The 20,363-nt window shown below is 46.3% G+C and overlaps 1 protein-coding gene and 1 non-coding gene across 2 annotated transcripts in view; one reads left to right on the forward strand and one right to left on the reverse strand.

The window, feature by feature from the left end:
* The window catches only part of LOC125722598 (uncharacterized), a 114,037-nt gene that overhangs the window by 78,440 nt on the left and 15,234 nt on the right, over nucleotides 1-20,363 (forward strand). The gene's annotated exons all lie outside the window — the stretch shown is intronic.
* Nucleotides 13,325-13,407, reverse strand: trnal-uaa (transfer RNA leucine (anticodon UAA)). Its single transcript has one exon. It is a non-coding gene; the product is annotated as a tRNA-Leu (tRNA).

Genomic DNA, 20,363 nt, shown 5'->3' on the forward strand with positions numbered 1-20,363 from the left:
CTGACTGTTAATCTCTATGTTTTAATAATTTCAATAGCATTGCGTGATTTGCTTATTTTTTTCAAAAGCCACTGTGGAAGCGAAATTTAAAGAAGTTTGGTCCCCTTATAACAGCATTGGGTAAGAGAGCCGAGGGCTGCTGGGATTGTTCTCAATGTCTTGTTGGTGCCGTGTGGGTTGTGCTGCACAAACAGCTTCAAGTTATGAGATAACATGAGCAGATGCCATTACGTCATTAGTGCTACACAAGATATTGTCATGACCTGGCTCAAGGCCATAAGAAAAAGTGGACCAGTGTTAAATCACTGTGCCCTCAGACCTCTTCAGATTGCAAGCCCATTTAAATGGCACAGAGGTACACAATGGGTGGCCTGTATCTGCTTCACTTAATGTGCACCAAAGACCTCATATGAGGACCACAAGAGCCACCCCAGATTTACCCACCATCATGAGAAAGACTAAGATCAGCATGGATCAAATGGCCTATTTGCGTGTACAATCACCCCCAGACCACTCTGACTGGCTTTGGGTTTTTGAGACAATATGAGAAGGACAGGTGCCCTTTTGCGTGGAATGTCTCCGATTCCTGTTATTCCTTCTTCCTCTTTTTGTTTTCTTCAAGTGCCAACAAGAGAAATTAATATGACAATAGCAAAGCATCTGTAATTGCAACAATTTTCTAGGAGAAGGGGTGTGTTTTTTTGACACAAGTGCCAATATTTTTGGCCATGACTGTAATAGTTATTTGTGATTTGTAATAATTATTTAATTTTATCGATCCATCTACTTACCTACACTAAAAAATGTACTGTTGGATGTAATTAATTTTAAGACTAGTGGTTACATGAGAGAGAGATGCAATACCGCTTTCGTCAAAATGACAGGTCGGGTCAAAGGTCACGTTCAAAAGTTCAGTGGGCGGAGCTTATGTTGTAGTGGGTTGAGCTTGGTTGTGTAACTGACGCAATAGCATGTGGATTTAATTATTTATTTAAATATTTTTTTTTGTCTTCTTCCCCGGGGGTTGGTTGTGTAACTGCTGCAATGGTATTTGTATTTAATTATTTATTTATTATTTTAAATGATTGTGGCTTAGGGGGCATGGGTTGGTTGTGTTAGTGATGCAATGGTATTTGGATTTAATTATTTATTATTTTAAATGCTTATTTTAAATGTTTATTATTTTAAAATGATATTGAGGAGAGTGCTTATGAGTGTGTATTATTTTAAAAATGATATTGATGAGAGTGCTTATGAGCGTGTGTTATTTGAATAAGTTATTATTATTATTATTTTGTGGGGCGCGGGCGGGAGTGAGCGGGGCTGGGTTACCTGATGGAGCGCGAGCGTACGGTGTGCGGTAGCGTGGTAAGGTCCCCGGGCTTCGGAGAATCAGCAAAGGACTTATTCACATACTGGTGCGGTAGCGCGGAAAGGTCCGCACGGCTTTGGATAATCCTCGGAGAGAGCGATGCGGGAGAGCTGAGAGGCGTGCTGCTGCGCGAGTCTGAGAGAAACTGTGAGAGACTGTGGGATAAAATGGTAAAGTTGGAGCAAAGAATGAGAGGAGGAGGTGCAGGGTCTATCGTCCAATAAAAACGCTCGGCGCTAGTTTTGACCGTGTGTTTTTTCCTCACGCGAGCGTTTGTATCACATCGGCGTATGGCGCCAATTTGTAAAGGTCATAAGTCGAGACATACATCGAGTCTGTCAATTTGTCCGCCAGTAAATTCTGCAGGGCCGTGCCACCTGGCCATCGAGGCGCCCCCCTACCCGGCCACGCGGGCCATACATCGAGTCTGACACTTTTGCCCTCCAGTAAATTCTGTTTAAAGTTTTGTTTTCACATACGTCCCAAATTACAGATAATTTTCTTACACAGGCACGAGTAGCATCATCAAGGCCGTACCACCTGGTCATACATCAAGTCTGACAATTTGCCCGCCAGTAAATTCTGTTTATAGTTTTGTTTGTCATACATGACCGTGCAGATATGGGGTGACAGAGACAATTAAATTGTATTACGTCGAGCGGGGGGCCTTTTCCTCCTTACCAAAGTTTGTACCAGCCAAAGAACCACAAGTTTCATCGAGACCTTACCCGGTAAGTATATTATTTCTTTTATTCCTGTTATAAAAATGCTATTCAATTAAAAAATAACATTCTAATAATAGGTATTCTCTTTTTTTTTTTTTTCTATGTACGAGAGAGAGAGAGAGACTACGCCGACCGGTGAAGAGAAAATCTGCGAGAGAATCAACAGGTATGGACGGAGCAACACCCCCAGCGGCTATACCCGAAGCCTTATTAAATGAAATAGCCATTATCAACAATGCTAATAATGAAAATGATGCGGATTACTCTGCTCAACACGACTCGCCACCAGCGGCGTCTGCTGAAACACTGGCCCAGGACCCCTGTTTTCTCCCATCCTTAGAGACATTAACAAGCATGTTAAATGAAAGGGGTTCTGAAGCAGAAGCGGGGCTACCCCCCACCGACGAGGTCGCATGGTCCCCCGCGGATTCTGAATTGTGGGAGGCCTTGTCAGACGTGGAATTTCTTCTCGATGCTGAGGAGATTGAAAATGAATTTGGGCTGGGACAATTTGAAAATGTTCAACAGGAAGGTGGCGGTGCCGTCGGTGACGTGGATCCCCAGCCTGACGGGGTCCTTCATCGCCGCAGATTCAATAACGTACAGATTAGGCGGATTCTAAATATCCCGCGACCTAGAAACGAAGGCAATTTCCGCGAGTACTATGAAAATGTAATCGAGGGGTTTCAAAATATTGTGAATGAGGCGATTCCTTACGCCGTATGGGGAGCCTATATACAGGTCACCCTGCGCGCTGACTTTTTAAACGACGAGCTGTCGCAAATTGTACGGTATGGGGTGGGGGAGCTGACAGACTTGCAGCAGCTGCTGGATCGCCTGGTACAGTCTAATCAAGAGATTTTAAACGATTCCAACCTAGAAGTAATCGTAGACGTAATAAATATCCCACGCGGCGGTGCGAACAAACGTAAACTACAGACCATGTTAGCTTCAGAAATAATTTCTAAAAAAGCCAGACACATGTTTATCATTAATAACAACACCAACGCGTGTTTCGCCATAAACTTGGCGCATCTGCTGCACGAAAACTTCACTGACGCCGAGGCTGAAAAGCTCGGCCTGGAGTTACAGGAGAAAGCGGGATTCACCCCCGATCACGCAGTCGCTTTGAATGACATTATCAATTTCGAGAAAATCATTGATTGCAAAGCAGTGGTGTATTATCAACAACCTTATTCAAACAATCTCCAAATTTACCAGACACCCACGCCTAGTGACGGTAGACGGGCGGTGTATTTCTTTTTACACAATCAGCATTTTTACGGCATTAAAAGCGTAAAGGGCTTCTTAGGCGTGGGGTACGTTTGCCCGAGCTGTTTCAAAGGGTACGATTCCCCTCACTCTCATCAATGCGAAAAATTTTGTAGCGTCTGTCAGACTAATTGCAGAGAAGGTGAAAGCACACCGGCGATACTATGTGAGCGTTGTAATTTCAGATGTTTAAATGACACCTGCTTTGAGCGCCACCGTACGCCTAGGGTCTGCCCAGTTAGGGGGGAGCTCGCTACCCCCTGTGACAAGTTCAGAAAATGCAAAGCCTGCGGGCTCAGATACTACCTCACTCCCGAGAACCCAAAACCGCACTCGTGTAAAGCAGAAAAATGTAATATCTGCGACGCTAAACTCCACACGGCCGTGTCAGACATATCCACCCCACATCTCTGCTATCTAAATCCACCCGAGAAGCCTAACATAGGGGAACGGGCCGAAAGGGGTGAGGGGCGTAAAAAGGCCACCGAATATGTGTTTTTTGACTTTGAAACATCTCAGAGGTCGGGTACCCATATCCCGGTGTACGTCTGCGCCATCTCCGATCAGAACGAGACAATGACCGCCGAGGGGCCCAACTGCGCGCTACAGTTTCTCAGACATTTCAGGGCGCCCTGTTATAGAGGCGTCTGTTTCATTAGTCACTACGGTAAGGCATTTGATAATTACATCATACTGAACGCGATGGTGAAGGAAGGCGTGGAACCGCGTGTGGTATCGCAGGGGAATAAAATCATTCTCATCCTGGACAGCCTGTTTGAGCAGAGGTACATCGACAGTCACTCCTTTCTAAGCATGCCGTTGAGAAAAATCCCCGATGCGATGGGATGCTCGACTCAGATGCGAAAAGGCTATTTTCCGCATCATTTCACAGACGTGGAAAACTTTAGTTACGTGGGACCCTACCCCCCTCCCGATCAATTTGGGCCCGATCAAATGTCCACCAAAGAACGCGACAAGTTTTATCAATGGTACGACGCTGTAAAGCACCAGACCTTTAATTTTCACAAAGAGATGATCGCTTACTGTAAGAACGACGTGGAGATTCTGAGAGAGGGCTGCTTGCGCTTCCTGCGGGAGTTTAAAACGCTCACGGGTTGCGATCCCTTCTCCGCGGCCACCATCGCTTCGGCCGCGTTGCTAGTTTACAGGACAAATTTCCTGCCCAGAGATACGATCGCGATCCCGGATGTATGGGATTACAGGAGGCAATACAAAAGTTATTCGAGCGTGTCCATCCAGTGGCTGGAATTCATCGGGCGCGCGCGCGGCATCGAAATTCGACACGCGCTGCGCGGGGGTGAAGTGAGTGTGGGGCGCTTTCACTTAGACGGATACGCCGAGATTGAGGGGGAGAAATGGGCTTTCGAGTTTCTAGGCTGTCAGTTTCACGGCTGTCCTACCTGCAACAACGAACACGATATCTGCCCCCTGACCCGCGAGAGCTTCGGTGCCCTGTACGTTAAAACAAGGGAAAAACTCGAGTCGTTGCGCCAAGAGTTTAATATGAACGTGGAATCCATCTGGGAACACGAATGGGCTCACGCTAAAACTCACGACCCACAGGTACAGCGTTTCCTGTCAGACTTTGAGCCCCCTGAGCCCCTAAGGCCGCGAGAAGCGCTTTTTGGGGGTCGGACGTCGGCCATTCGCCTGCGTTACGACGTCACGGGGCAAGAGCGCGTCCGCTACGTGGATTTCACGTCGCTGTACCCGTACACTCTGGCTAAATGTGAATTCCCCGTGGGGCACCCGGAAATCATTCATTCGAATTTTAAGCCTCTGAATGAATACTTTGGCCTGATCAAAGCCACGGTCAACACCCCGCGCGAGCTGTTTTTCCCCGTCCTACCCAGCAGACTGCCAAATGGGAAACTGGTGTTTACACTGTGCAGGACGTGCGCGATCGAGAACAGACAGGAGGGGGCGTGCGGGCATTCCGACGCAGAGCGGGCATTGATAGGCGTGTGGGTAACTGCGGAGCTAAATCTGGCTTTAGACAGGGGGTACTCGCTCGTTAAAATTCACGAAGTGTGGCATTTTCCCCAGACCAGCGGCGACCTGTTTAGAGATTACATTAAAACCTTTCTCAAAGTGAAGCAGCAGGCTTCGGGCTACCCCGACGACGCGACCGATGACGTGGGTCGCAGGGAGTACATAAAAAACTATCTCGAGCGTGAGGGGATCGAATTGGAGCCCGATCAGATAGTGTCTAATGAAGGGAAGCGGCAAGTGTCCAAACTTCTGCTTAACTCTCTGTGGGGTAAACTGGCGCAGAGGAGCAACATGCTCCAGACATGTATAGTGTCTGACCCGGGGGAATTTTTTAATTTTTTCTGCTCGGACCTGTACGAGATTTCCAGCTTCGCGTTTGTCAACGACGAGGTCGCCCTCATCCGCTGGCGTTTCAAGTCTTCCTACAAAGTGCCGCCGGGAAAGACTAACATATTCATAGCGTGTCAAACTACCGCGTGGGGTCGGTTGACGCTTTACAAAGAACTGGAAAGATTGGGGCGGAGGGTGCTGTATCACGACACCGACAGCATCGTGTACATAAGCAGGCCTGGTGAATATGACCCGACCTTAGGCAATTACCTGGGCGAGCTGACGTCCGAATTAGCCCCCGACGAATACATTGCTTCGTGGGGTGCGCTGGGACCAAAAAGTTACTGTTACCGACTCAACAACGGGAAAACACAAATGAAATGTAAGGGTATAACTCTAAATTACGAAACCTGTCAAAAGGTAAACTTTGACAGTATGATCGGATTGATTGAAAACTACATCGGAGGTTGTAGGAATAACCCCGCTATAATGACGCAGTACAACAAAATCGAACGCGACATGAAAAGCTTTCGCCTGTTTAATAGGCCTCTAGATAAAAAGGTCAGGGTCGTCTACGACAAACGCAGATTGCTGGCTAGCGGGGAAACTCTGCCTTTTGGTTACTGAAATGTAAAACTAGCAGCATCGCAAAAGGGCTTTTAAAGTTTTTTCTAAAAATCAAAGATGTTCATTTGTTTTAAAATGAAAAGTTTTTTTCAAAGATGTTTTTTAAAATCAAAGTAAGATGTACAAATGTTTTAAACTGAGAAATGTTCCTAGTAAGATGTTTTTAAAAATGAAAAGTTTTTTACAAAGATGTTTTTAAAATGATCATAGTATGATGTTTTTAAAATGTTCATAGTAAGATGTTTTTAAAAATGAAAAGTTTTTTCCAAAGATGTTTTTAAAAATGAAAGATGTTTTAAGATGTTTTTAAAATGTTCCTAGTAAGATGTTTTTTATTTTCAAACTTGTGTACTGAAATGTTTTGTACATTTATCACAAGAGTTTTTATTAAAAACTTACCCATGCACTCCTTGTCTGTGAAAGCTGACACCCCTCCAGCAGTGGTTTGCACGTGTGTGTGTGTGTGTGTGTGTGTGTGTGTGTGTGTGTCCTCGGAAAGATTTAAAAGATTAGGGCAGTATTTACCGTTTCGTCAGTGTGTTTTTTTTTTTTTTGCAAAATGATGGGTAGCGGCGTGAGAGAGGTCGACTTTGATCACCATTTAGAACTCCCGTTTACGGCTATAATCGCAGGGGCAAGTTCTTCGGGGAAAACCTATTTCACTAAAGAAATGCTTTTAAATCAGAGTCACTGTTTCATAGGGGGCCCCGTTAAAAAAATTGTGTGGTGTTTCGCTTCCCATCAGCCGCTTTATGATGAACTACGCGATCGGATCAGCGAAATTGAATTTATACAAGGGCTTCCCAAAAGCTGGGAGGATGAGGAGCGCTTCCCCTCAGGCTCCTTGATAATCATCGATGATTTGATGGACAGCGCGTCCGAAAACAAACTCGTGGCAGAAGCTTTCACGAGGTTCAGACATCACCGTCAAATCTCGGTCATCTACCTGGTGCAGAACGTATTTCACCAGGGCAAGTACAGCAGGACTATAGCCCTAAATACGACTTATTATTGTCTGTTTAAGAATGTGCGAGACAGAATGCAAATCAAAGTTTTAGCTCAGCAAATGTTTCCTTGGCAGAAAAAGTTTTTTCTAGATGCCTACCATGAGGCCACAGGGCCCGCGCACGGCTATTTATTGGTCGATTTGAGAGCCACGTGCCCAGAAGAGTTCCGACTCAGGACCGGATTATTACCGGGGTCGTTACCCATCGTCTTTCTACCGGCGAGCCATTGATTTATCACTACTAAGCTATGTCCGAACATCTCAGGAAACACCTGCCGACCCTTAAAGTTTTACAGAGGACGAGGGGGGTGAAACGTAAAAAGATTCTTACGGCTGACCCATCTAACGACATAATTTTGGCTCTCTCCGAAATCTGTCTCAATCTCATAAGAGGTCGCATACCTTTAACCGTAGCTCAATTTACCAAACTCAAGAAACAGAAAAGATTGATTAAACTTTTCGCATGTAAGAAAAACAGCGTCGCTAGGAAACGCGTGGCAATTCTTCAAAAAGGAGGATTCTTATTACCGCTCTTATCAGTGGCTCTGCCATTCGTTACAAGCCTGTTTGCCGGTAAGACGGCTAACTAGCCTTTTCCAGCAACATGAGCCAAGTCAAGAAAATGTTTATGCTCAGCCCCCAGCAACTGCGTACGCTGACCCAGAGGGCGACCCCGCATACCATCGGGGAATCGGCCCTGGGTGAACTCGAACACCAGATGCAGGGTTTAATAAATCAGCCGGCTATGCATCTGGATGAAAAAGTGAAGAGATACAACCAATTGCTACAGAGGTATCTGAATCTAGCCCGAAAAGAGGAAAATCAGGGGCGAGAAATTGTCCTTACAGAGCGGAAAGAAAAAACGGAGGAGGAGGAGGAGGGGAGACAGCCTGACGGCGGCGGCGCGACTGGGGACAAATCTGTACAAGAAGTTATCCAGCAAGTGGCGCCTAGGGCTAGAAAGAACGTGGGGTACATCTTGCATAAACTGCTCGATTCCGACGGGGCGGTACGTTGGACCCAGTCGGGTGAACTCATCATCAGAGATAGACCCATTAAAGGTTCCCATATTTTAGATTTGATGAAAACTTTATCGCAGCCTAAATCCCACGCCGGCGGATATCCTAAAGGCTGGGAACCCTTTTTAAACGTGATATTAGAATTAAACATCCCCCTCACGAGCGTGGGTAACATCCAAGCCAGGAAAGCCCTAAGTCATCTTAAAGATTACGGCGGAAGGGATCCCCCGCCTCCCTCCTCCCCTCCTGTGAAACAGAACCTCGGGAGACGTAGAAAACGTATTGTTGACGACTCACCACCACCGCTTGAGGGAACCCCTCACACAGCGCGCGATTCCTCCCCAGAATATCGTTTATGGCCTTTAAAGGGTACTCCTTATGCTCCGTGGATAGATTACAACGATTAAGTGTTTTATATACGTGTGTGAAAAAGAATTAAAACGCCTGTAACGCGTCGGTTAATAAAATGTAAAATTTATTGAATAAAGGGTGTCACGTTTTTATTTTTTCCCCAACATGAATCTAACAAGCATAACAATCTTTAAATAGTTTTAACGAACATACATTTTGCGGCTTTGAAAGTTTATCGGCATTAACACGGCTAATACACTTGTGATATTTCTTGATAAACTCGGATACTAGAGCGTCGTTTTTCCTCAAGTCGTCAGAGTACAACATCATAGTCTCTTGAAATGAAAGTCCCTTGAAGCGCCGGTAGAGGAAAAAGGCGACGTGGGCCCCGCACGTGGAAGAAAAGTCATGTTGAACTTGACGCGTATTATACCTTATTTCGGTAGCGTGCCTCCCCAAGAAGCTCATAAAACTCTTTGGGTAGTAAGGGGAATCGGGGGGATAACCGTAAGAATCAAAGAAGGAGGCTTTACCCTCTTGGGGCTCCAAAATTATCCCGATCCAGTGTTCACCCTCTCTATTCTGGTCATGCGTGTTTGCGACCAGAAAAGCGGGCCTGGTCTCTATGCGGGTGGGTAATAAATCGCTAGGCCACACGCCTCCAAAAGCATCCCCCAGCAGGGGCCGTAAAACGCATTCCAGCTGGTGAGTGTTCATGATGATGATGATGATTAAAAGTCCACCAAAACCTGTCTCTTGGCGTTTATTTCAATCACGCTGTCGAAGCAGGCGTAGACGATGAGACTCATGGTTCGAGGTAGTGGGGCTCTGAACCTTAAATCCAGACGGCACGTGCCGCTGATGGCGGGTGACAGGGCACCACCGTCCAGCTCGTCGTCTCGGGAGAGATTGAGAGCAAATAGCGAGTATCCGTTTTCAAAATCCTCGCGGTTGATGCATAAGGGCGAATCCTTTAAATGCCTGTTTGTAGCCAGGAAAAGGTTGTAAAACTCTCTGACCGACTGCCTCGCTCTAAAATCGGGCTGGAACGGTTTGCTGGGTATGTGTCGCCCGTTGACTGAGAGGCTCAGAAATTCCAGGTCACAATGCTGAAACCTGAACGGGTTTCTGTTTCGCGTGCCCACGAACGCGGCGTGGTCCACGATCCCCAAAACGATGTAGCGCGGTAAGTTGCCCAGGAAGAGGTTGTCCTGCGGGCAAACCCGCGATTGTGCGGGCAGCGTATAATTTTTAACGACTACCCTGCTTATAGGGTACAGGGCGTTTGCTTTCATGAGAGCGGCCGAGTGACCCAGTGACACCGCCGGGGAGACCTCCACTTTTTTCACAAACAGGCTGGCCCTCAGTATTTTCAGCTCGTAATCGGTGTCATTTCTACACATGAGACTAAAGTCGCTTTTAGCCTTTACAAACTTTAAGCGTATATCCACGTTGTTTAACAGCATTCGTTCGCTGAAAAAAATATCGGCGTGTATAGGACCCATCAGAGAAAACTCCTGAGAGTTTCTACAGAAGGCGGCTCGCTTCTGTAACCCCACGTTGGGGCCCTGCGCTGAGACGTCCACGCTATCCAAGTCGCCCCCGACGTCTTTGTACCAGAGCCCTGCCGAAAACTGACTCTCTAGCGTATCCGTAGAAAAATTGAGCAGGGTCTCTATGACTGACCTATAGGGGTGCGTGGCCGACGAAGAACTGATCAGGACGTCGTTCAGACTCACATCCAGCTGGGAGAATATGCCGTTTAGCGGGTACTGTATAATACCGCAGGGGTCGGCGTCAAGCAGGGGGGCTCCATCGGCCCTAACGATCTTGAGCCTTAGATATAGCAGTGTAGAGTTGAGGTCCACATAGAAATTGCCCGACCCCGGTATTAGGAAATCCAAAACATCCTGATCGGTAATGGAATTTAATGGGTTGATTTCTACATAATTGGTCTGATCTATGGATAATTGCGTCATAGGGGCCGCAAACAGGTCCAATTCAGATTTGGTACATTCAGCCGAGAGCCGGTGAGCTAGAGCCATTCTTGTTTACGCTGCGTTTTCTCTCTCTTAAAATATGTCCCCGGGGGGTTTCTTGTTTCTCTTAGCTGGTCGAGACTTGGGAATCCTGACGACTCTGCCAGGTTTTTTTTTTTTTACGACTTTCCTGAAGGGCTCTCGTTCTACTCCCCCTCCTCCTCCGAGACAGGAATAGCAGACCCGACCCTTCCTGCTTGGGGTCAGCTGTGTTTGTAAAACGGCCGCTGACTACAGAGCTGGCGAGATCCGAACCTATTCCTTTGACCGCCGATTTCAAATGAGGTTTCGCTATGTCGACCCCACGCTTAAGAAAGGGTAAAACAAATCTAAAAGCCCTACTGAGCATGGACCCCAACCCACGCCCGTACATCACGGGGCTCCCCGCAAAACCGGGGAGCCCATGTCCCGCCTGACTGGTGTAATACGTAATAAATCTCTGTGGATTGTGGTAAGCCATTGTTTTCTTTTTTTTTTAAACGGGGCGAAAGTGTAGCTTGACGATCGTTTTTCCGTAGGAGAAATTAATCAGAGTATTCTGATCGTTCTTTATCTCGATATGCAAATTCTGTAGGCTCTGCTTGTTCACCGGTACGTACTGCAGCTTGTGGAACGGCAAAGTGACTACGTCGCCGAACGCACCGTCTATTTTAACGGTTCTGAGGAGCGGGACTACAAATTCCCCCACGTGCTGCGGTTCCACGATGTTACAGTAGACGTACATATTGTAGAATCCCGCGTGAATGTCGCCCGGGTAGGGTGAGGTCGACCCGCTACCTCCTCCTAGGTTATACCACTGACCCGGCTCAAAGCCCAGCATGTAGGCCAGAGTAGGTTTAAATTGGATCTTGTATTTATGGTTTCCCGTCATATTAACCCTTCGTGTAATCTCGCTGTATGAGAAGGAAACTTCGGTACCTAATTTTTTTAACGTAGCGTTGATTTCTGTCACAATCTGTTTCAGAGATTCATAATAGCCCACTTTAATTTTCCGAGGAAAAAGGTAAGGTAGGTCCACTAAAGGATCGGCCTCTCTCTTTGCCTCCGCCTCCGTATCCCGCAATTCAAAAGTATTATCCGGGTGTGTAACATTTCGCCACGTGTAACAATACATGATTTCAGCCAGAGCTACTTCGTAAGGCCCCCGTAGCTCTATAGGTCGCGAGAGCATCACGGTGTAATCCGAACTCTGGTTATCGGGGAAGATGGAGAGACAAGAGTTTGACGGTAGCGTGAGGTAAAAAGAGGGGCGGGCGTCCATTTTCTTTTTTTTTCTTTTTTTTCTCTTTTTTAAAAAATTAAACCTGTATCAAGTCCGACCGCGGTATCCACGAATCGAACCTCGAGGGCCAACCCTGCCAATGTACTAAAATCCACTTTTTCCCCTTTCTGTCGGTCTTTGAGCCTATAACCTTCTCGACCTTGAACGCGCGTCTCGGAGATATTTTGACTTTCTGCAGCTCCGCTTCATAGAATGTTCCCTCGAGTATTTCACCGCTCACGTCCCTCAATTTATATACCGGTGGGGATCTGGGTACACGTTCGCATATGACAAAGTACTCGTCCGTAAATGTCTGCTCGTACTTTTTGTCAAATATCTGACTGTGCTTGGAGACTCTCACAGTGTCCCCTATGTTAAACTTAAAACGTGGCCGTGTGCTTTTTTTCTTCAGGGGACCGTATAGATTATCAAATACTAGATGAGCATTATCGGGCCTGACCTCGGCAGGTTTCATTTTAATAGCGCTGTGAAATGACTGGTTGTACCCCTTTATTAGATCGTCCAACACGTCCACATATCGCCGGGTGTTTTTAGTCGTAGAGTACCTGTACATCCTCTCTTTTAACGTTCGATTAAATCTCTCTACGACGGAAGCTTTAAGTTCACTAGCCGTAGTGAAATGGGTGATTTTATGAGTTTTTAAAAGTTTCTGAAAAGTCCCATTTAAAAACTCCTTACCGGCATCCGTCTGTAGCTTGAGGGGGACGCCCCCCTCGGTTAAAATAGAATCAAAGGCCTCCTTTACAGCTTCCCCAGTCTTGTTTCTTATAGCACGCGCGTAGGCTTTTTTAGAAAAAACATCAATCACCGTAAGGAGGTATTTTAACCCCTCGTTGTATTTGGCCAGCCCTTGCATGTCGCATAAATCGGCCTGCCACTGATACATGGCTCTCGGAACAAACACTCTGTTCCTGGGGAAATTCTTTTTAACCGGTTTATGTAAAGTATAACTGTCTTGCATAGACAGCCAGTCTCTGATGTCATCAGCAGCCACTTTTTTCCCCGTATCTTGCTGCACGGCTCTCTGCAGTCTGGAGACACCTCCGTATGACCCCGGTTGGCTGGGGTCATAGTACGAACTGCTCAAGACGCGAGCTGTAGTCTTGGCAACAGACATGCTTTTCACACACTGAGTGGGGGGAGAGCGGGGTGCGGCGTTTTATAGCTGACTGTGGATGGGGGTTGTTAAGAGACTGAGTGAACATCAGTGAAATTTTGTGTGTTTTTTCTACATTTAACCCATATTGTGTAGTTTGTTTTTTAATTATTATTATTTTACAAAAGAGTTTAGCTGGGGTGGGGATCGAACCCACGCGGACATACGTCCATTGGATCTTAAGTCCAACGCCTTAACCACTCGGCCAACCTGCTCAGCATTTTTACCCGTTATTTTACAAAGACTATTACAACGGTATTCAAGTTTTAATTTTTTTTTATTTTTGCAATTAGTGAAAGATATATATATATATTTTAAAAAAGCTGGTATACAATTTGTGAAGGTTACATTTTCAAAATGCAGGTATACATTTAGTTACAGCCGTGACAGTTGTTGAGGTAGATTAGCGATGTCACATGCAGTAAAGTGGATATAGTGGCTTTTTCAACGATACATGTATGTAGAGTAGAAAGCATCTGATTAACATCGATAGGCTGCTTATCATGAAATTTAGAGGTGACTACATCTACTATTAAAGCGTAAAATACAAAAATGTGATTACAGTCAAATTCATTGTCAGGAATACAAGATAGACAAGCGCGTATGAGACTTTCGGGGGAATGTCTTTCACCCTCTGACATCAGTTGAGTAAGTAAATCCATCCCCCGCTGATAATTTTCTCCGACTTGAGAAATCTCAAATAACACTCTATGAAAGCAGCAACAAGCATAATCATCCCGACAATCACTTTTATCAATAGCACGCAACAATAGTGGACTAACTTTTTCTAAAAAAACATTTAACATAAACCGCCGTAAGGGTCTGCTGATACCGTTCCCCATCGCAAGATGCTTTTTGTTTTAGTCTCGGGCCTCCCAACGAGTCAGAAATTCTTCTTCCAGGATCTGCTTAAACGCTGGGTTCTGTTCAAACAGATCTTGTTCCAGTCGAGTGATTTCCACCATGCCGTTGCGGGCCTCACGCAGATCGTACAGGATAGCTTCCACGGCCCCCTCCAACCTGCCGGCGGCCGCTCGGATGCCCAGGGTCGATAGAACGTGGGTCAAGGCGGGTGTCAGCCGATCGGTCCAGAGGTCACGCAACACAGAGTCAAAGTGTATGTAAAAGTAATTTCTGCCTGGAGGAAACAGACAAGGGTGTTGTCTCTGACTGGGGTGATCCACTTCACAACCGTAGCAGTTTCTCTCTTGATGCTTCCTGATGACTGAGGTTAAAAGGCCCACTATCATAGCCTTAATACAAGCCAACATCCCACGGCAGAGAGCCGGTCTGGAGAGAAGCGTGCAGATCTCAGGCGTCGGAGGGTCCTCTCCAGGATCAGAGGCCGGTGATGATGGGGGGGTTGGAAGGAGCTCCCCGGGATCAGAGGTCAGGGTTGCTGCTGGAGCCTCATTGTCCCCGCTTTCACCGTCGCTATAATTTGCTGCTGCTGCTGCTGCTGCCATGATGTTTGTGAAAAGGGGTTGTAACAGAGTCCACTTTATATAGCGACGGTGGGTGAGGGGGTGAGGGGGGTCCTTACGGCGTAGGTTTTGTCATCTCTTGCATCTGCTTACGCCCCCGACTCTCCTTAAACATCGCTTGGTAGTAACCAGACTTTTCTTGAATCATCTGCATCCAAATCAGAAACGGTATTCTCAGGCCAAAACAGTCGCATTTAGGCCACTGCCATATATTCACCATTCTCTTGTCCAGCTCCCCGGTCACGTCCCACTTCATAATGGTGGTACGCTGTTTACGAGCATCTCTATAGTGCATCTCCATTCTTCCAGTCTCGACCTCAAGGTCGGGGTCGGTGCTCTCCTCCATCATCGGGGTAACGACAGTCTTCAAGTTTCCCCATTCCGTTTTGGAAAAAGTCACCAGATACGGGTCGTCTTTCGGGGGGTCTGGGCCGTCTCCGGTGACCTGAAAGACGCGCAGTTCCTCCGCAACGTTGTCAAAGAGGCAGACCAGTTTATTCCCGTTGGGCAGCTCCCAGATAGCCCTCGGGTCTTCCGACGGTCGCATCATAGGTACCCGTCTACGTGCCGTATGAATCTTCCTGGGAGCCCCCGGAGGCTGCATAATGGCCTCCTGCTCCTGTTGAGTCTTAGAAGGTGAGGTTGAATCTTTCATTTCGGAAGTCCCAGACATGTGTAACAAAGTTGTTTTGATATGTATAATTACTCAAAATTCCTTATTTATTAAAATCCTGGTAAAATAAATAGGAGAGGGAGTAAGGAGAATTCCCAGAAGGCCCTGCTTCATGGTGCCTCCCACTGGTTAAAAGGGGGCGTGACGTGTTTCCTCTTCCTCTTTCCCTGTCTCTTCGAGGAAGAGGTAACATGGCTCTCTCATTAACCCAATTAAATAGAAAATAATCCTTTTATTATTATATAAAATTCCTGTAATAAAAGTTTAAGCATATCATTATTAATATATATCAAGCAATATTTTAATGTATGAACTTCATTTGGTTTGTGTTTTTCTTTTTATTGTCGGGGTGCACATGGGCAGAATGTTGAGCTGCTACATGCTGCTGGGGAATTAATGCTTTGCTCTTCATTACCAGGTATGTTTTGTTTGTTTTATTTTTTTTATATATTGATGTATATTTTTTTTCATTTTGCGCTCTTTCCCTGTCTCTTCGAGGAAGAGAATGTTGAGCTGCTACATGCTGCTGGGGAATTAATGCTTTGCTCTTCATTACCAGAGGAAAAGACACGTGCCAATAAAGGGACGTCGGATCCCGAGTCCAGAGGAAGCCACGCGGTGTCGTCTCTCCCTCTCCCGCACCCACACACCACACACAACAAAAAAAATACACAACGCAGAGTGAGAGCATCAGCTCTCGGACTTTAACCGGGACTATGTTTTAACTGGGCTCGCTTGGCACGATCGGGCCGTAAACAAAGACCCAAACGAGACCGGTTACATTTGGTGCCGTGACCCGGATGGTGTGTGTGTGTGCTGAAACCGCGCAGAGGATCACCGCGAGGACGCTGCTTTTCCCCGTCGCGCTCTCCGGACTAACAGCTGTTAATGACCGAAAAAAAAGTGTCGTTCAACTCAGTGTTGAAATTTGTCCTTTTTTTGGGTGACTTCATGTTATTTAATGAATCTTTTTTTTTTTGTTTCCCTCTCTGATTGTTTACATTTCCTGTATATTACCAGAATGTTTAGACTGCTGACCACATTGTGAGCTGTAGTACAATTGTATGGAGTAGCACGTGTTGTGCAGTTTTATTATTGTAGTCATGCTAGTTAAGTGTGAGTGTTTAGTCTAACAGTGTATTACCTTGAGTAGTTGTTTAATCAGTTAAAGCTGGTAATAATCACAGAGGTTTTTTTTCCCCCTTTCTCTCAACTTTCTTTTAAGTGAGTACTGACTTTCATATCACTGCTTGTGATTTATTCTTCTAGCCATGTCAAAGGTAGGTATGTTTAGTATGCTGGGTTTGCCAGACACTAATAGGGAAGTTTCACCTTGCAGTCTTGGTAGGGGACGGGGTTGGTTTTTAAACCATGCAGGTAGAAGTGAGACTACACCCATAGCTAGACAGCCTGAGCCAGTTCCTGTGGCTAATTCTACCCCTGCTTCAGACTCTTCCTATAATCCAGTTCAAGTGATTACTGTTGATGCTATGGGCAGTATCATAGCCGATTTAGCCAAGCAAATTGGGGAGAGTGTTACTGCTAACTTGTCCACCCTGAATCACCACAGCAGTGGCCTGTCAAAGTCCCTGGGTGTTTCACAAACTCCTGGACGCCATGATGCTTCAGAGCTAAGGGTAGTGGTTCAGCCAAGCTCAGATCTGCCTCCCTTCTACAGAGGTGATGGTTCAGATAAGTTTACCATCCATGAATGGAAGGAGATGATGGAGCGGTATGCTGCCAAAATGCCGTATGACACTCATGGTGAAATGTATGATTTTGTAATGAGCAGATTAACCTGTAAAGCTAGGGATGTGGTTAAAGTGTCTTTACGGAGCAGTGCCGATTTAGAGCCAGAAGAGCTTGCTGCAACTGTCTTTGACATCCTTGTACGAAATTTCAGTGATATTGCTTATTCTAATATGCCTATGAGAGACTTTTACAGTACAGTTCCAAAGCCAGGTGAGTCGGCCTTAGATTATTGGATAAGGCTTAACAAAATGATTGATGCGGTTGGGGAATGTTTGCGCAGACGAGGGAAACATATTGAGGATCCAAACGCTGAAGTTGTGCTCATGTTTATTTCTCACTGTCCTGATCCCGAGCTTGCGATGTCTTTCAAGTTCAAGCCAGCTGAAAAGTGGACTGCTGCTGAGGTGCAGGAGCGATTGGACAGCCACGTGAGTTATCTGAAGGGTGCTAATGCTAAAGCGCACCGTTCTCAGAGCATGTCTGTTTATGGTCAGTGTGTGGTTGTACCTGTTCCGCCGAGTCATGAATGTGAGTTGGGGCCGACGCCTTCTAACACGGGTGGCACATATTTTAATAGTCCCAACACCCATGTGAACAGTTCGGTGCAGCCGGTGTCCTCTTCTGCCAGGCCGCTAGCTGCAATGGCCCCAGTGGTTCCTCATTCAGCTGTCCAGTCCCCTAATGCTTATTCCTCTGACTCTGGTCTGAGCCAGCTGGTTGCTGTCCTTGACAAAGCCTTGACTATATGTTCTGCAGAGTCTCAGTCGTTGCCTGCTATGGGTTTTCACCGTTCTCGATGTCAGAAGGATGTGACAAGTACAACATGTAGAGTCTGTAGTGCTAGAGATCATTCCACCTATGCACACTGTAAGCGTGATAAGTTGTGTCGCCATTGCTTGAAGCCTGGTCACTTCAGGAGTCAGTGCCCGTCGTTACTTCCTTCACAGTCTCGTTCGGTGGGTCTTTCTTCGTCTACGCCGGCTTTAAACTAACTAGCTCATGTGGAATGAGGGATAGCATGAGCTATGTTGGGACTTCCCTCGACCGCTCTGATGATGGTGGTTCTTGTGGTCTCACTAACAGCCAGTCCGCCACCCCAGTCGAACCCCAGGCTCTTGAAGGAGCAAATGAGTTGTTTTACACTCCAGTTTCAGTCAGTGGTTTGTGTACTTTAAGAGGTATGCTTGATTCAGGGAGTATGTCTTGCACTCTCAGTGAAACGGCTGAAGCACTTCTTAAGGCAGCTAATGTTCCTTTGGCTGCTCAGCCTGTCCCAGAGTCAGTAGTCCTCGTCGGATGTGGTGGACTGACCACAAAGCCAAAATGCATTTACGAACTGAACATTGATGTCTATGGTCTAAAATTTTCAGTACCTACACTGGTTGTGCCTGGTCAACTAGATGATTTCATCGTAGGTAGTAATGTCTTGCGGTCAGTCATTAGTTCCATGAAATCTTCTGAGAAGTATTGGGATCTTATTTCTTCTCGTTCAGCTAATTCTGACTGTGAACAGTTTCTCCAGCTTATTAGTTGTGTCTCCCGCTGGTCTAGTTCCACTGTGCCCAATAAAATTGGAACAGTAAAACTCAGACAGGCAATCACACTGCTTCCACGCAGCGAGTATGTAGTGTGGGGAAAGTTGCCCAGTGAGGCTCCAATGTCACCAGGGAGTACTGTTGTTGTGGAACCAACATCCTCCCGTGCTACACCTAAGAACATTATGGTGGGCCGGGTTGTTACACCTATGTGGGGTGACAGATGGGTGCCCATGAAGATCCTGAATGCTTCTCAGCACCCTGTAACCATGCGTCGCAATGCGAAATTGGCGGATGTATTCCCTTGTCTTGCCCTAGAAGATCTGACCTTCATGCAAGGGCTAGCTAATTCTTCTCGAGTGACTGATGCTTCGTCTCCACAAGCAGTTCCTGATCCTGTACGTAGTCTTGCGGGGTGTGGATTAGGTGACATTAACATCGAAGGGTGTGAGGTGTCCGGCGAGTGGAAAAATAAGTTGGCAGAGCTTCTTCTTTCGTACCAGGATGTCTTTTCTCGTGGGAATCTAGATTGTGGTGAAGTGAGAGATTTCGTACACCGTATTAGACTCTCTGATGAGAAGCCATTTAGATTGCCTTACCGCAGGGTTCCACCAGCTCACTACCATAAGTTAAGAGAGGTTCTGACTGAAATGGAAATGAAGAATATCATCAGTAAGTCAGTGAGTGAGTATGCTTCACCTTTGGTGATGGTGTGGAAAAAAGATGGAGGCTTGCGTATTTGTACAGACTTTCGGATGCTGAATGCAAGAACATTCAAGGATGCGCATCCTTTACCGAACCCGGCAGACTGTCTTGCGGCTCTTGGTGGTAATGTTTTCTTTAGTACAATGGATTTGACTTCAGGGTTTTACAACATTCCTCTGCATGAAAAAGACAAACATTATACAGCCTTTACGACTCCTCTTGGGTTGTACGAATATAACCGGTTGCCTCAGGGCCTTTGCAACAGTCCTGCTTCATTCATGCGTATGATGCTCAGTATTTTCGGGGATCTTAATTTCTCCAATCTCCTTTGTTACTTAGATGACCTACTTGTTTTTGCACCATCGGAGGGTGAAGCTCTGGAGCGTCTGGAGATGGTGTTCTCGCGTCTTAGAGCTAACAATTTGAAGTTATCCCAGAAGAAGTGTCATTTCCTCCGAAGGTCTGTCCGGTTCTTAGGGCATGTGGTGGGTGAAAGTGGAGTTTCGGTCGATCAGGAGAAAGTTAATGTCATAACAAAATTCAAGAAGGAGGACTTGATGGAAGCAGACGGCTGCACTCCATCTCAGAAGAAGGTTCGATCCTTTCTCGGCATGGTCATGTTTTACCAGCACTTTATTCCAGATTGTTCATCTCTGGCTAAACCGCTGTTTGGTTTGACTGCAGGTCAGAAACGTGTGCAAAAGGGCCGATCAATGCGAAAGAAACCAGGAACATTCCGTGTGCTAACACCAAGTGATTGGTCTTCAGCTTGCGATAAGTCTTTTGCTGATCTTAAATCTGCTCTGTTGGGCAGCACTGTCCTAGCACATCCTGACTTCAGTCGTCCGTTTGTTCTGTCCACTGATGCTTCGCTTGATGGTCTCGGAGCTGTACTTTCGCAGGTCCCGGAGGGGGAGGAGAAAGCTAGGCCGGTAGCCTTTGCCAGTAAATCCCTTACACGTAGTCAGGTCAATTATCCTGCATACAAGTTGGAGTTTCTTGCCTTAAAGTGGGCAGTGTGC

Source organism: Brienomyrus brachyistius, unplaced genomic scaffold, assembly GCF_023856365.1.
Source record: "Brienomyrus brachyistius isolate T26 unplaced genomic scaffold, BBRACH_0.4 scaffold40, whole genome shotgun sequence".
Taxonomy (NCBI): domain Eukaryota; kingdom Metazoa; phylum Chordata; class Actinopteri; order Osteoglossiformes; family Mormyridae; genus Brienomyrus; species Brienomyrus brachyistius.